General features: G+C 34.3%; 1 non-coding gene across 1 annotated transcript; it reads right to left on the bottom strand.

Annotated features, from left to right (window-relative positions):
• Positions 1-17,433: 17,433 nt before the first annotated feature.
• Positions 17,434-17,502, bottom strand: LOC112611180. Its single transcript, XR_003116565.1, has one exon. It is a non-coding gene; the product is annotated as a small nucleolar RNA SNORD38 (small nucleolar RNA).
• Positions 17,503-17,923: the final 421 nt, after the last annotated feature.

The raw sequence follows: 17,923 nt of genomic DNA, 5'->3' as shown, positions 1-17,923 counted from the left end.
ATACATGCTATTTTTAGACTATACAGTTTTGATGTAATTAATATGTTACATAACAGTGGTGTGAATGGTCAAAACTTTTAGATGTAGCTCATTATCATATTGGAATAATACAATGCATGTAAATGTAGAGTATCTAAATTTCGCAGCTTGTGTGTAAAAATATGAAATATACAATTCTACTAGCTATAACTAAGAAGTTAAACAAGTTTGCCACATTACTCATGAAATTGCAATGTACGGAGTGGCAAACCACTTTTGATTTCTCCCTGCTTAGATGACATTGCTGTATCAAGCAGATGTTTCCCTTCTTACAAACATACTTTTTTTAAAAAATTAAATATTTAAAAATTGGCAATAAGGTAAGGTGTTGATAAAGAGACGTTATGATTTTGCTTATGCAATAAAAAAAATAAGTGAGAAAAATGCTATAAGAATGTAGAAACTAGAAGGGAAGGGAAAGATGATGTAGGAGACAGTTTATAGCAGCATGACAAAGAGACGTAGATAGATGGTGATGAGCTGAGTCATGTTAATAGTGGAAGATTAGGGGAAAGATTTATTAACTGGTGCAGTTACTTATTGGTCTAGAACTGCCTTAAATCTTCCAGGGTTCATGATTTGTATGAATGCTCCATGAACTTTGAAAATGTTATCCCCAAAATGGCAGCTTTAAACTAGAAATATAATGTAAGACCTATACGCGATGTTATTTTTTTAGTAGCTATATTAAAGAAAGCAAATGAAAACAGGTGACATTTATTTTAATAACATTTTATTTAACGCATTTTCCCCACAGATCATCAAATCAATGTGTAATTACAATAACATTTATTAATAGAGATAATTTAACATTACTTTTTTTCTTCAAAACTAAATGTGTACTACTTTCATTACAATTTGGACTGGTCATATTTCAAGCACTCAATATCTACGTGTGGCTATTGGCTACCACAGCTCACGCCCTATATAATTCCACACATATTCTTTCCCTATAATCACACAAACATTGTCTATTATGAGAGAGTTTGGTTATTTTCAAAGAAAAGAACTTAAAGAAAATACAAATTCAGCATAGCTAATTGAATTTATAGGAATTATTTAAAAACAACGAATTTAATGTGGAGGAGGGAGACAATGTCCCTGGATCATATTATAGGATATGTGGAGTTTTATTTTAATTTGTCTTAATTACTTGGTTAAAGGTAAAAGATAATGATGAATTGAGAATAAAATTGCCCAGGAAGATGAAGATGTGAGGACATCTCAGAAACAATTATTTAGGGCTCAACAAAGCCACATCCACCAACTCCACATTTGATAGAAATTACTATGTGTCTCCAAATTAAAACCAGATCTTTACACTGAACCCCACAGTATAGGACAGGAAGGTAAAGCTTAAGAGCATCAATTACACCAAACTTAAGAGGGGTTAGTTGTAAAATCCTAACAGTACTGCAGTTTTATAATTACATTTCCCTTCAGGACAGTAAGGGTAGCTGGAGGGAGGTCGTGATGGTTCCTCAGGCTGCCCTAGACAAGACTATACCTAAGAGTGGCTCTCAGTTTTTACTGAGACACATGAAGAGAGATTTTAAAGTTGGAAAGTAGAGTTGCTAGTGTAAATCAGGGACTCAAAACACATTTTAGGGGAACGTTTTAACATGTTCAATCTGAAGAATTGTAGTGTGTGTGTTTACACTGGTTGTGGGGAATGGGAGTGACAGTTTATGAATGCACTGCAAAAACTTTGAGAATTTTTGCTTTCTTCAAATACTTGAGTGATTTATATTTGAAAGAAAAATGAAGAATACTCCAACTCACAAGAAATAATTGGGACGAGTGGTATACAAATCTGAAAGGCTTTGTCTGTATTTATCTTAGAGTTCTTCTCATAAGAACCTTCGTCCCTCAAACGCGCGGTTATCTGATTGCTGTGATTATTATGGTAAAACATAGATGATTTGTGGTCTGGATTTACACACGATCCCTTTTATTTCTGAAAATCTGTTATTCTTTAAACCATGTACATGTTTTGGTATTCTAATAATAAACAATAAAAGAAAAATAAATAAATAAAACACTGTAAATGTTTACAAAGTATGCACTGGCTACCGTGAAATAAAATTTGACATGATGTTGTTGCCAAAGCATTCATTTCCAGTGTTCTTTTTAATGCATTTATATACATATGTAAATATGCATGTGTTTTTGTGCAATCTTTTATTCCTAAAGATAATCATACTATGCACATTTTTGTCTGTTACTCTTTTTAATTTAACAAAATATTACTTCGCTCCAGACCAGTATCTGGAGACCTAACCCATTTTTAAGAGTGAAATACTATTCCAAAATACTGAAATGTCATAATATATTTAATCACTTCACTATCAGCAGACATTTATACATATTCAGTTCTCACAAACTATAAGTAAACATACTTTCATACCTGTAAAAAATTCGAAGAGGAGGAATTGCCCTGTCAAATAATAAACTTTTCAATATTGATGTAGTATAAAAATAAATACATATATTGAATGACTTTCTTTTTTTTTTTTTTTTTTTTGAGACTGAGTCTTGCTCTGTCACCCAGGCTGGAGTGCAGTGGCCGGATCTCAGCTCACTGCAACTTCCGCCTCCCGGGTTTATGCCATTCTCCTGCCTCAGCCTCCCGAGTAGCTGGGACTACAGGCACCCGCCACCTCGCCAGGCTAATTTTTTGTATTATTTAGTGGAGACGGGGTTTCACCATGTTAGCCCATGTTAGGATGGTCTCGATCTCCTGACCTCATGATCCGCCCGTCTCGGCCTCCCGAAGTGCTGGGATTACAGGCTTGAGCCACTGCGCCCAGCCTCTGAATGACTTTCATGTATAAAACATAACTCTTAAAAGCAACATCTAAACAGTAAATACATCTCAAAATAATACATTTCTGAGTAGCTAAATTATCTTATACTCTTGCCTTCTGAGGGGCTTTGAAATTCCCCTTATAAAATTAAATAAATAGTTCCTTAGTCTTTGCTTGAATATGTCAATAAAATTCAATTCAGTATATCAACAAAGTACTGATGTCACATTAATCAATCATGTGCTGTTATTTTCTGGATATTACATATCTCAGTATTTTCTTAAGATTGTTTATTCTCAAATTAAAAGTTTATGATTTTCCAAAGACCAGACACATATATATACACACACCCCCATACACAGAGAGGCACATACACATCACACATGTTAACTCTTACACCTTAATTGCAAATAAAAATTGTACATAAACATCATGAACCTTTCCTCAAAATGAAGAATATGCACCATGCTTAAACAAGTTAATTTATGGCCGGGCGCAGTGACTCACACCTCTAATCTCAGCACTTTGGAAGGCTGAGGTGGGCAGATCCCAAGGTCAAGAGATCAAGACCATCCTGGCCAACATGGTGAAACCTTATCTCTACTAAAAACGCAAAAATTAGCTGGGTGTGGTGACACGTGCCTGTAGTCCTAGCTACTTGCGAGGCTGAGATAGGAGAATTGCTTGAACCCAGGAGGCAGAGATTGCAGTCATCCGAGATCATACCACTGCACTCCAGCCTGGCAATAAAGCAAGATCCCATCTCAAAAAAACCAAAAAACAAAAAACAAACAAACAAACAAAAAACAAGTTAAATTCTGTTACTATTATGTTGCTACATGACTTTGCTCCAAAAAGTTTAAATGTATACAACTAGTTTCAGAAGAAAGTCTATTTTGTTTTAAAAGTATATCTTAAAATGTATTTTCTTAACTTTTAATAATGATATCACTTTACATTGAGTATGAATACTTAGGATGTAACAGTTTAAAATAAAACCTAAAATTGAATAACTGTTTTTCTTATTATTATATACCTGATGTACAAATTACTTAATGGAAACATTCTGAATTATTTTTAAATGTATGTCCTTTTAGAGTATCTTATAAGCATGCTAGGCTTATTTTTTCTTTTTATTACAGTATTAGTTGTATATATATATGCAAGTGCTGCTCGCCTACATTTTATTCCGTACAGATCGTAATCCTAGTCAATTCCAATCAGGATCACTCCACAATCCCTTGGCTGCCATATACTGTTGAATTATCCTTGTAAGTAGTCTCTGTTGCCTCATTCAGAGGCATTTCAAATTATGTAAGACCCATTTCAATTACTCAAAACAACTGAAAAGTACTGTCTGAACCCAATTATATGATATTATTAAAATGCAATGCATTTCTATTTTAATAGTTTAAATTCTATATTTGTTTATTAAAATACTAAGCTTACACGTAGATAAAAAGAACTGCTAATATACAAAATTGCTAATCCTTTAACTGTGCGGCCTAATTTGTCACATCCAAAGATACATATATCTGGATAGTCTGTAGTGATGGTTGCTGAACTGGTCTGGGCATAATTTATGTGTGCACTTTTGCATGAATTTCCATTTTATCTTCAAAATATTAGAAATATATATCTTAAATACTTTTACTATTGCAACATTCTCCATTTATGAAATTCATTTTCATTTTTACATTACATAAAAAACAAATGTTACAAATATTTGAAGTTAAAGCTTAAAGAGATGTTCACATTAGAGACATTATTGTAAATAGCTGGTCTATTTAAATTGTTATTGTTTGGTTTTGGTTGAATAATTTATTTTACCTGTTGTTTTTAAAGAAGCATAAAATAGATATATTATGCTGAAATATTTGGGGCTAAATTATTTATAGTATTTTAAATATTTTTCTTTATGATATCTTTCTCATAACAGAATAAAATATGAAATACTGAGCTATTTGTTGTCACTTCAAGCAAAGTGTGAAAACTGCATGCCATAACTGAGTATGAATAAATAGTACACATAAGAAATTGACTCATATACATGCTATTAGTGCTCCCATTCATTTATTAATAAAAATTAATCCCAGATATTAGTATTGGGATATAATTAAAAATTGGGACTAGTTCCTATTCTATAGGTTATATGATAGCAGTAAAAACATAAATAAATTACAGAAAAATGGTATTCTCTTTCTCAGAAGAAACTCAAAATGAACCATAGACCTAAATGAAAAGCACAAAACTATGCAACTTCAGCAAGCTAATACAGGAGAAAATCTGGGTGACCTTGAGTTTGGTGATAACTTTTTATATGCGACAGCAAAAGCACAATCCATAAAAGACAAAATTGATAAGCTGGATTTCATTAAAATTAAAAACATCCGTTCTGGGGAAAACATTGCTAAATGAGTTAAAGATAAGCCACAAACTTGAAAAATATATTTTCAAATCACATATCTGATAACGTACTTGTATTTAAAATATACAAAAATTCTTAAAACTTAACAATAAGAAAACAAACAATCCAACTGAAGAGTGGACAAAAGAAGTTGCTATATACCTGACTAAAGAAGACATACCAGTTGCAAAAAAACATGTGAAGAGATGCTCACTAATATATATCACTGAGGAATTACAAATTAAACAATGAGAAACCAACGTGCATCTATTAGAATGACTAAAATCCAAAAACACTGAGAACAGCAAATGCTGGCAAGGACGTAAAGCAACAACAATGTTCTTTTATAGCTGGTTAGAACCCAAAGTTGGATAGACACTTTGGAAGATAGTCTAGTGGTTTCTTACAAAGCTGAACATAGTCTTACCACATGATCATACTCTTAGATACTAAGCAAATCATACTCTTAGATATTAACCAAAATTAGTTAAAAACCTATGTCCGCACAAAATCTACCCGCAAATGTTTGTATCACATTTAATCAAAACTGAAACACACTGGAAGTAGCGAATAGATAAATATATAAAGAAACTGTGTTATATCCATATAATCTGCTGTTATTTGGCAGTGAAAACAAATGAACTAACAAGCTGCAAAAAAAAAAAAAAAAAGGAAGAACATTACATGCATATTACTAAGTGAAATAAGCCAGTTTGAAAGGCTACATGCTGTATGATTCCAACCACACAAAATTCTTGATAAGGCAAACTATGGAGACAATAAAAAAAAAAAAAATCAGTGGTTGCAGGATTGTGAAAGAGAGGGCTCAAGGCATGAATAAATGGAGTACAGGGCACATTCAAGGCCATGAAAATATTCTATACAATACTTTACATAATTTAATCACTGTATGTATTACCTGACATTGTGCATTGTCAAAACCCATAGAACTGTACAACACAAGGAGTAAACCCTAAAGTAAACTATGAAATTTAGTTAATAACACACAATGTATCAATGTTTTCCATCAATTTTAACAAAGATACTACACTGATAAAAAATGTTAATAGGCTGGGCGCAGTGGCTCAAGCCTGTAATCCCAGCACTTTGGGAGGCTGAGGTGGTCGGATCACCAGGTCAGGAGATCAAGACCATCCTGACTAACACGGTGAAACCCTGTCTCTACTAAAAATACAAAAAGAAGATTAGCTGGGTGTGGTGGCAGGCGCCTGTAGTCCCAGCTACTTGGGACAACTGTGATAATTGTGTTAACCGTACAAATTGATTGTAAAACATGTGTGTTTGAGCAATATGAAATCAATGCAATTTGAAAAAGAACAGAATAACAGCGATTTTTATGGAACAAGGGAAGACAACCATAAAGACAAGCTGCCTGCGGGGTCAGGCAGAAAGAGCCATATTTTTCTTCTTGCAGAGAGCCTATAAACGGATGTGCAAGTAGGAAAGATATTGCTGAATTCTTTTCCTAGCAAGGAATATTAATATCAATACCCTGGGAAAGGCATGTGTTCCTTGGGGGAGGTCTATAAACAGCCGCTCTGGGAATGTCTGTCTTGTGCAGTTGAGATAAGGACAGAGATACGCCCTGGTCTCCTGCAGAACCCTCAGGTTTCCTAGGGTGGGGAAAAACTCTTCCCTGGTAAATTTGTGGTCAGACTGGTTCTCTGCTCTCAAACCCTGCTTTCTGTTGTTAAAGATGTTTATCAAGACAATACGTGCACCGCTGAACATAGACCCTTATCAGTGGTTCCGCTTTTGCCCTTTGTCCTGTTCCCTCAGAAGCATGTGATCTTTGTTAGACCCTTATTAATGGTTCTGCTTTTTGTGCTTTGAAGCATGTGATCTTTGTACCTACTTCCTGTTCTTACACCCTCTCCCCTTTTGAAACCCTTAATAAAAACTTGCTGGTCTGAGACTCAGGCGGACATCATGGTCCTATGGATATGTGCTGTCACCCCCGGCGTCCCAGCTGTAAAATTCCTCTCTTTGTACTGTCTCTCTTTATTTCTCAGCTAACTGACACTTATGGAAAATAGAAAGAACCTACGTTAAAATATTGGGGGTGGGTTCCCCCAATATAACCATATATTTCCTGTAAGGCAATATAATGGTTTATTCTTCCAAATGATGTATGTTGTCAACTCTTGACAGTTGACAGTTTTTTAAGTTGTAAACAAAATATCAGGAGCTAACAAGATATGAAGAAAATTAGGTAGAAATATAAAAACGTAAATTCTTTTGCAGTGTTATCCAACAGAGAATGTTTGTCTATCTTGTTATGAAAGAAGTATCCTGAAATCTGACATTTCTTTTTTTGCCTGCTGTCTTAAAATACTTGAGAAAAAAATTCCCCCAAATATAAAAACATAAAGTTGTACGTGAAACATAGCTTTTTTTTGGGACAATCCAAATATTTCAGTGTTCTCTCCTCCTCTCCCCTGGTAACAGTGGAAGAGGCTGGTCCCGCATATGGAGGACTTTTGATGGCCTAGGGCTAGAGAAAATTAGTTTCATACTTCTAAAGATAAATGCAATTTGCAAGGAGAGCTATACTGGAATGTTAAGATCACAAAGCTAACAGACACAGTGGAGTATTCAAAACTGTGGGAGAAGAGAATCCTGTAGCAAAATGAGTATAAAGAACTAGGGATGTTAAGAATAATCAAATAGTGCAAACTGAGATCAAGATAAATTATGAATGATAATTCTTTCCTTTTGATCAACCAATTATCAATAAGGCATCCTGACCCAGTCTTGTTTTGCTTTGCCAGTAGCATGATTTGATTCGATTAATGCAAAAACTTCTTGTTTTATATTTTTAGAGATTGTGTTTTGCTTTTTTTTTTTCTCTCAGTGCTTTGTAGAAGGGCACATACTCCCCTTTATCAGAGCAACCATCCTATTTCAAAAAATGCAGCATCTTTTTCCACATTTTTTTTTCTTTTCTTTTCTTTTTTTCTCTTTTTTTTTTAAGATGGAGTCTCATGCTGTGGCCCAGGCTGGTGTGCAGTGATGCAACTTTTGCTCATTATAATCTCTGCCTCCTGTGTTCAAGCAATTCTCCTGCCTCAGCCTCCTGAGTAGCTGGGATTACAGGCACCTGCCATCATGCACACCTAACTTTTTTTTCTTTTGTATTTTTAGTAGAGATAGGGTTTCACTATGTTGGCCAGGCTGGTCTCGAACTCCTGAAAACCTAAGCAATACCATTCAGGACATAGGCTTGGGCAAAGAGTTCCTAACTAAAACAGCAAAAGCAATGGGAACAAATGCCAAAATTGACAAATGGGATCTAATTAAAACTAAAGAGCTTCTGCACAGCAAAAGAAACTATCATCAGAGTTAACAGGCAACATACAGAATGGGAGAAAACTTTTGCAATCTATCCATCTGACAAAGGGCTAATATCCAGAATCTACGAAGAATTTCAGCAAATTTACAAGAAAAAACAAACAACCCTGTCAAAAAGTGGGCCAAGGATATGAACAAACCCTTCTCAAAAGAAAACATTTATGCAGTCAACAAACATATGAAAAAAAGCTCACTGGCCATTAGAAAAATGCAAATCAAAACCACAATGAGATACTATCTCATACCATTTAGAATGGTGATCATTAAAAAGTCAGGAAACAACAGATGCTGGAGAGGATGTGGAGAAATAGGAATGCTTTTACACAGTTTGTGGGAGTGTAAATTAGTTCAACCATTGTGGAAAACAGTGTGGCGATTCCTCAAAGATCTAGAACTAGAAATATCATTTGACCCACAATCCCATTACCAAGTATATACCCAAAGGATTATAAATCATCCTACTATAAAGACACATGCACACGTATGTTTATTGCAACACTGTTCACAATAGCAAAGACTTGGAACCAACCCAAATGCCCATCAATTATAGACTGGATAAAGAAAACGTGGTACTTATACACCATGGAATACTATGCAGCCATAAAAAAGGATGAGTTCATGTCCTTTGCAGGGATATGGATGAAGCTAGTAACCATCATTCTCAGCAAACTAACACAACAACAGAAAACCAAACGCTGCGTGTTCTCACTCATAAGTGGGGGTTGAACAAAGTTTGAATCTCTTAACACTAGTACTATTTTAAAGATGCTAAATCATACTGATGCTTAGTACCTCTTCAGTCTTTCAAACTCTAAGGTCACCTAGATAACCTAGATAACTGTTAATTTTGCAAGCTATAGGAGTCTCTATTACAGTCTTCTCTACCAGGCTGTATCCTTTATATAGTTAGAGATTGTTCTCAACCAGAGAAGAGCCATGTTTTCCATCTATATTCTTTGAATGAATGATATTAAAAGTATGTTTATTTTATAAAATTATATATAATAGATACTATTTATTAAATATAATAATAAAGACACATTAAATTCATAATTCAGGGGTATGAGAGTACCATCTTGGCAATATTCCATTTGGAAAGGAAGGACAGTCATTTTTAAAGTCAATATTCTGTCCTCTAGTCTGTATTTGTTTGAAAACTGCCATTCCATATATGCATTTAGTCAACCAGTTGTGCTGACTGAATAATATTTATTGGACATCTTATGTAAAACATCTGTTAGTTTCTGATACATTGCTGAATAAAATACAATTTCTGCTTTCAAAAACCTTTCATACTGTGATAACAGCCTGATAAGACAGATATAATTACATGTATACATGTAACACTAGTATACATGTAATATTATAATTATGGGCAAATGATAGAAAGTGTATATTAAGGTGAAAAAATGTGGCAACAAGTTTTCATAGAGAGGATAATTTCTGAGCTGAGTTGACAGAATACACAGAAGATCCTTAAGCTGAAAGAATAAGGGATCTTGTTTAAGTGGCAAAAATAACCGTACGTTTAGAGACGTGTGAAACGTCACGATGATGGGGAAGTATTAACAATTCTATAATCCAAGAATGCAAGTGTATGTGTAAGAAAAGGTGGAAGCTGATGAAAAACAGCAAAATAAGAAAGTGGATTAATAAATAGAGGCCACATCATGATTATTCCATCTCACATTTTTTGAAACCAGGCATACTAATTCTGGACAATAAAGACAGAGTGAACTCTGGTTGCTCAGCCATTACTTCTTTGCTCATGTCAACAATAATACCATGACCTGGCCAGGCATGGTGACTCGTGCCTGTAATCCCAGCACTTCAGGAGGCCGAGGCAAGCAGATCACCTGATGTCAGGCGTTCGAGACGAGCCTGACTAACATGGCAAAACCCTGTCTCTACTAAAAATACAAAATTATCCAGGTGTGGTGGTAGGCACCTGTAATCCCAGCTACTTGGGAGGCTGAGGCAGGAGAATCGCTTGAACCCGGGAGGTGGGCAACAAGAGTGAAACTCCGTCTCAAAAAAAAAAAAAAAAAAAAAAAACAACACAAAAACAAAAACAGAGCAAAACAACAAAAAAAGGCATGACCTTCTTTCATGATGCTCTAACTCTTTTACGTCTCCTAAATCTCACCTCAAACAGGACTCCTAGCCAATACCTGGCCACAACGTACATACTTCAGTCGGAACAATAAAACCAAGTAAAGCATAAAAGAAAGACAGTAAATCCCTATCCTATATCCTTAAAAATACAAAGTATTTTATATTCTTTCTAGAATTCCAGCAAATGTTAAATCATTTGCAAGAATTGTCTAAACACATGATTTGAAAGTTTTTCATGCTCTTTTGCTGGGTTAGAATTACTCTTTCCAGAAGCCTAACCAGGAGGTAGGGTTGGGAAGAGAACCGAGGCGAGGCTTGCTTGGGCATTGTGGAAGATTGAGGACCTGGCACTGTCTGCCTAGCTAGTAAAAGAAGCAAATGAAGAGGAGCTGCAATAGACACTAAGGCTTACGCATGTGATTTTGTTTATAGGTAACTATAGAAAGAATGAGCATGCTAAAGATATTAGAAAGGAATGAGAAAATCCAAAAGGAGGTAGGAAAAGATGATAGACTTCAGTCTTTAGGCTATGAAAAACAGCAGCTTACCTTTATTTGATGCTGTTGGTTACATAAGACAGACATTGTAAAGGTCAATTTTCACCAGAGAAGATTTAAGAAGCATTGGAGAAATATCTATTTATTAAATTATGTATTCCACAAACAGGAAATATGCTTTTAAAAATCATTTTAAATTGTTTTTGTCTCATAAAATCTAGCATAATTATTTGTATGTATTACGCTAATAGATAGTAACTAATTACCGTAGGAATAAAGCAATGCATTTTAAGACTGGATATATAGCTACAGGGTTTTCCATCAAACACAAACAATAATTTCTACAAAGATTTAAACTTCTAATGGAATAAAATAGAAAAAAAAGTATATATATCCTAGCATACAGGAGCAATTATTCTCACAATATAACTTTTATCACATAGAATAACTTATTTGAAGTGCTACATTACATGGGATACTCTAGAGGAAGTCTTTTTATATTTAACCAAAGATATGTATACCTGCTGTGTTATAAATATTTGTTTAAATTTAAGGGTATTGGCCATGAACAAAAAATGAATGGTCATTGAGAAATCTGTTATAATTGGGCATACATGATACAAGATTTGCCTGAGCACATTTTAGAACTCTGGAAAAATATAAACTATTTTTATTTTCCAGGGTTGTGACTGACAACATCTCATGGTTGACAGGTCAATCCTAATAAAACCATATATCTGACAATCTAGATGGCAGGCAGAGGATGGAGATCAATCTTTACTTAGAAAAGTTGATGGAATATGTCATAAACTGAGGACACAATAATACTGTGACCTTGTATATAATAATGAAAAACCCTTAAAGTTTAGTAACTTGATAAGTACCAAAATATTAAATACATTCTTCTGTATTTTGGATTAAATTATATGAAAATACTTAAATGTACCAGAATCAAGAACCCAGAAAATATAAACTTGCTGTAGAAATGACAAGAAAAGTAGAAATAGATTATTTACAGTGTATCTATTATATACAATATACAAATTCTAAAGAATGTTTGGGTAATTTTTATATCACTTTGAAATTTCTTAATCAAGAAGTGAAGTGATGACACCTCTGCAAAATTAAATTAACAGATAAGGTGGGTATTTTCTTTTCTTGTTTTCTTTTTTTTTTTTTTTTTTTTGAGACGGAGTCTCACTCTGTCACCCAGACTGGAGTGCAGTGACATGATCTCAGCTCACTGCAACCTCCACTCCTCTAGGTTTAAGCAATTCTCTGCCTCAGCCTCTGGAGTAGCTGGGATTACAAGTGTGTGCCACCATGCATGGCTAATTTTTTTTTGCATGTTTAGTAGAGGCGGGGTTTCACCATCTTGGCCAGGCTGGTCTTGAACTCCTGACTTCATGATCCACCTGCCTCAGCCTCCCAAAGTGCTGGGGTTGCAAGCGTGAGCCACCGCGCCCATCCCCTTGTTTTATTTCCTAGGAAGCAACATGACTTATTCAAGTGGGTAGCTCAATTAATTATTCAATGATAATCATAGAAATTATGATCATAGAAAATATTCAATACTTTTTCAGGTGAACATTCATTTGTCTTTTGCACATGCTCCTGTTAGATGTCATTAAAATATTGATAATAATCAAGTTATCATATCTTACCATCTGCAGTGCTTTTCAGATTTAGTCAGATTTTGAAGTAGCATTTTTCTGTTGAAAAAATTAAATAGGCTTATGTAAAATTATCTAGGAAATCACAAATTAAATGAATTTTATTTTAATTGTTTATACGTATGGAATACTTTCTATGAAAGTAATTAGAAAAACACTAGCAAAAACATTGTTTCAATATTGTATTTGTAAAATTGTTTCCCAAACTACCTTTTATTCTAAGAAATAACTAAGATAAAGAAGCTTACACTTAAATACTTTATTTTGATATAAAATTTTCCATTATTTGTTTTTTAGGTGAATTTATAACATAAAAACTAAACAAATTCTAAGTATTAGGAGAGGCTTTGGTTCTAATAATGGCAGAGTAACTTACATTGGACTAACATTGCTTCAGATAACATTTATATATCTTTAGCGAAAGTATAGAATTAAAAGAAAAATAATTTGAAAGCTTGAATGTAACTAAAACCAGGCAATAGTTGGAAGAGATGAAAAGGTAACTCACTCTTTTCTCACCTATTAGAGGAACATCAGTGACATGTACAAGAGTATAAATAGTAAACATCTATTCACCTGTATTAAAATAACCAGTCTGATCTTTTTAAAACTTTATTTTTTAATCCCAAAATAGTACATAAAATATTGTCTTGATAGTACAATATTCAATAAGTGCTCAAAAAGTGTTAGTTCCTGTTCATTCTTGAGAAACGTTTTGAAATTTTTCATGGTGACCAAAAATAAAATAAAACAAAAGTTGCCTGTTATGTGGGCATTTTGCTGACTTCTCACTTAGAAGAAGAGTTTATTCATTTTTTTTGACAAATTGTAAAATTTGCAGGAAGGTACTTGTTGGGAGGCATTAACAGTCAAAGGAGATCACTGTAGGAAGCATCATTCAGTAACATGTGAGAATCTGATTTATATAATTTTACACTGTTCTAGAAATTAGAGACATGATGTTGAAATTACTATATTGGTTAGATTATGCTTCAAAAGAATGAACTGTTTGGTCAAAGAGAAGGAAATTGAATAGTTTTACGTATTGGTTTTGACATCTTGGATTTCAAAAAAAAGCCCAATGGAGAAAGATATGATCTTTGGATGAAGAAACTTAAAATACATATGATTAGCAAAGTTCATTTCAGATACTTCAGGTAAAGCATAATTGTATCATCCATAACCAAAGTCATTAAAAAGGTTATGTATTTAAAAGTGTCTAAAATTTTGAAAGCTGAATTTCTCATACTATGATTGAGAAAGGCCTGATAGAGAACAATGAGTTTATATTAATAGTGATTGTATCAGGAGAGAATGTACATGTGTATCTAAATAAATGTGGTAACTATGACTAGATTAGAATATCTATGTCAAGAAATAATTGTTTCCAGAAGTCTCAAGCTAATTACAACATAAGGTAAATGAGTTATAAAGTTTAATTACAATGTAAGGTCAATTTTAAAATTTTAGTATTAATAACTAGAGATAGAATAATAGATCTCTTACAGGTAACCATGAAACTAGGCAGAACATATATTCATACTTTTAGAAGATCACCTCTGAAATATAGAACTTGAATATCATTTCCATCATTAACCATCTGACTGGATACCAAGAAGCAGTTTAAAATTATTTGCTAAATAAATATTTTCCCTTTAAATAACTATTTTCAAGAAATTTAAAAATCAAATAAATGTCACCTCCAGAATTACTTCTTTGCATACAGTGTTGAATACTACGCTCTTCTTTTTACAACTTCTACCTTGGTTTAACTCAATCCTCTTGCCTCAACCTGGTGGCTCTGAGAAGCTTGAGAAAAATGCAAAAATCTCAATTGGTCTCATTTTACATATAAAGCAAAATCCAAGTGGAAATTGGGCACTCCATACAATGCTAATCTTCCCATATTTCTTAGTATATGTGCTTTGTTTTCTCCACGAATTGAAATAAATATTTCACCTTTGTTCTTCTTTTTAACCATCCTATTTTATGCATTTTTCTTACTCTGAGTTTATGGTATTTATTCAAACGTCCATGAGTAAATAGAAACTTTCAGAAGATAATTTCCTCCACTTCTCACCATCAAATTTCCATATTTACCTGTATCTCTACCCATAAACTCTCCTCTCATTAGTTACAAAAGATGGCCTGTACTTATTTCTATTTCAGACCAGCTTTTTGACTCGTGTCCTTGATCCTATTCTCACTCATTGGCTCCAGAACTGTCCACTCACATGACTAATCTCTATCTTCAATTCTCCATCTCCGCTGTAGCGTTTTGTGACTTGGTGTTATGGTTTGCAAGTTTGTTCCCTCAAAACCTCATGTTGACATTTGATTCCCAATGTTGTAGGTGGGGTCTAATGAGAGGTATTTGGGTTATGGGCCAGATCCCTTATGGGTAGTTTAACAGCATTCTTTGGGTGGGGGGAGTGAATGAGTTCTCACTGTATTAATTCCCTTGAGAGCTGGTTGTTTTTAAAAAAACCCTGGAGCTTCCCTGCTCTCTCTCTTCTTTTCTTGTTATGTGATCTCTGCACACACTGGCTTTCTTTGCTTTCTGCCCTGAGTGGAAGTGAAGTGTCTCTGTTGTCTGGGGTATATACCCTGGCTCTTGGTCTTGGCCGAGAAAGGATTCAGGACATATACCCCCACATGACGAGTGGGTTTTGGAGCAGAAAGTTTAATGGAAAGAGAAGAAAAGCGAGAGAAATGGTGTCCTCATGTTGAGAAAACTCAAAAGAGGGTCTCTGGTTTTTGGTGGAATGCAACTGGTTTTGCACAGAGGCTGGAGGAGGCGGTGATTGATGTACACAGGGACTAGTGGATTGGTTTGACCAGGTGTGCCTTCTACACAGCCTGCAAAAAGACTGGCCGTCCCACACATGTGGTTTTATCTGGAGGCTGGCATGACACCTGGAACACCTGGTGATAAGGAAAAGAGGGTGGGAGCCACCATATTGGGTGGACCTGGCTTCTAGCTGCCGATATTTGCATATCAGTGCTTTCAGGTCTGGTTATTCAAGCCCCTTTCTGATAGAGAAGACATGGTTTGGGAGTTGCTTTTTTATTAAAGGAAAGTTCCACTGGGAACTTTCACCCTTTCTAGCTGCCGAAAAATTATTTCTTAGTAACACCTGTAATAGAAGCAGCCTAAGGCGTCTCACCAGACGCAGATGGCCAATATTCCATTTTATAGATTATTAGAGATGTGAACCAAATAAACCTTTTTCTTTATAAATTACCCAGCCACAGGTATTCCTTTATAGCAACACAAAACAGACCAAAATACATGAGAAGTAAGAACATTTCTGCCTTACATGACAGAGGCCCTTCTAGTCATTATTATGTGACACTCTTGACTGCGTCTGGTAGAAAATAGAGGTATTTCATAAACGATTATGAAGTAGTCAAACTTCCACAAAATTTGGGCCAATTTATTTATTCGAGAGATATTTGCATAAGTTTCAACAAGGTGGAGGAAACAAATCTTGATTCTGACTCTATAAAAAGAGAAGTGTTTGCTATTAGAAATATTTCTATTAGAGGATACAGAAATCACACATCTCAGTATAATACATTTAATAACGAAAGACATTAATGTGATGAAATTGCTGACATTCACCTCAATTATAAAATGTAGAGAAGTTTTAGCAGTACTTTAAAAGAAATACTTGATCAGACCAGGACATGATGTAATAACAATGAAATATGTACATCCCTATACTTATCTATCCTTCCTAGAATATGGGGAGGGAGTTGAGGGGAAGTCTTCAATTAATAGACTTTTGAAAAATTCAAAGAACCTCATCAGCCAAAACATAAGAAAATAATGCAGTTACTTTATTAATGTTAACTATTATTGTTAAAAATAAAAACATAAAAATAAATTTGTTGAAAATACTGTCTCTTGGAATGCCGACTTTTTAAATGTATTTCATTATAATAAGAATCTATTAATTACATTAATTACTTTGTGAACTAGAAAGTTGTTTCCCACCTTGTTTTTGATTGGAAAAATAATCTGGAAACACATTACTGTTTACATATCACTTGCTATAATAGGTCCCATATTCTTGAACACGATACTTCTCTGACTACTACCAAGTAAATATTGTCCCCTTTTAGAATAAATTTTTTTTAAAGGACTCAGAGACAATTTCCCCATTCATCCACTGCACATTCTCTTCAATCTCCTCCATTCATCCTTGTCACTACACCTCTGAAATTTATTATAGGGTCACCAATGTGCACCATATTGTCTATTCAAGTCTATTACCCATATTCAACTTTCCCACCAGCATTCACACAGTTAACACTCTTATTCTAGAAATATTGGCATTGGTTTCCATGTTACCACACTCTCTCAATATCCCTCAAGGATTGCCAGCTGATGACTCTTTGTACCTTTGCTCTTCTGTCTACTCCAGACCACAAAGTGATGGAGAACAACTGTTTTCAGTTCCTGTCATTTTTCTCTTCTCAAACAACACTTTCCCAATAGGTGAATTTATTTATTTTTTTCTCCTCAGACACACTTTATCATCACTTAATGTCAGTAGCATAACTTGACAAAGTTTTCATCACTGAGATTAATTTATTAATTCCAATATTTGGCCTTGAATTTTGAATATTAAATTCTGGTGTTTCTCCACTCACAAATTGCTTTTGTGTGTTTCATACAACATAGTTAATACTACTTCAATTTACCCAGTTTCTCAGACCAGAACACTAGGCTTTCTCCTTGATCCTTCCAGTCATTGTAACCTTATGCAATCTTGCTATTTATTCTTTCAGAAAGTATCCAAACTGGACTATTTCTTAAAACAGTACTGCCTGGATCCTACTAAAGTATCTAACATCTTTTACATAAACTTTCCAGTAACCTGCGAACAGTTCTAAAACATTCTCTTTTTCCCAAAACTATTGATGACGTGCAAGACAGCTGCAGTAATCTTCACATTCTAATTCAGATCACAGATATTATCCAGCATAAAACTCAATGATTATTTC

This window comes from Theropithecus gelada, chromosome 17 (assembly GCF_003255815.1).
Source record: "Theropithecus gelada isolate Dixy chromosome 17, Tgel_1.0, whole genome shotgun sequence".
Lineage (NCBI taxonomy): Eukaryota > Metazoa > Chordata > Mammalia > Primates > Cercopithecidae > Theropithecus > Theropithecus gelada.
Note: the sequence above shows the minus strand (reverse complement) of the source record. Positions and strands in the feature narration are given on the sequence as shown.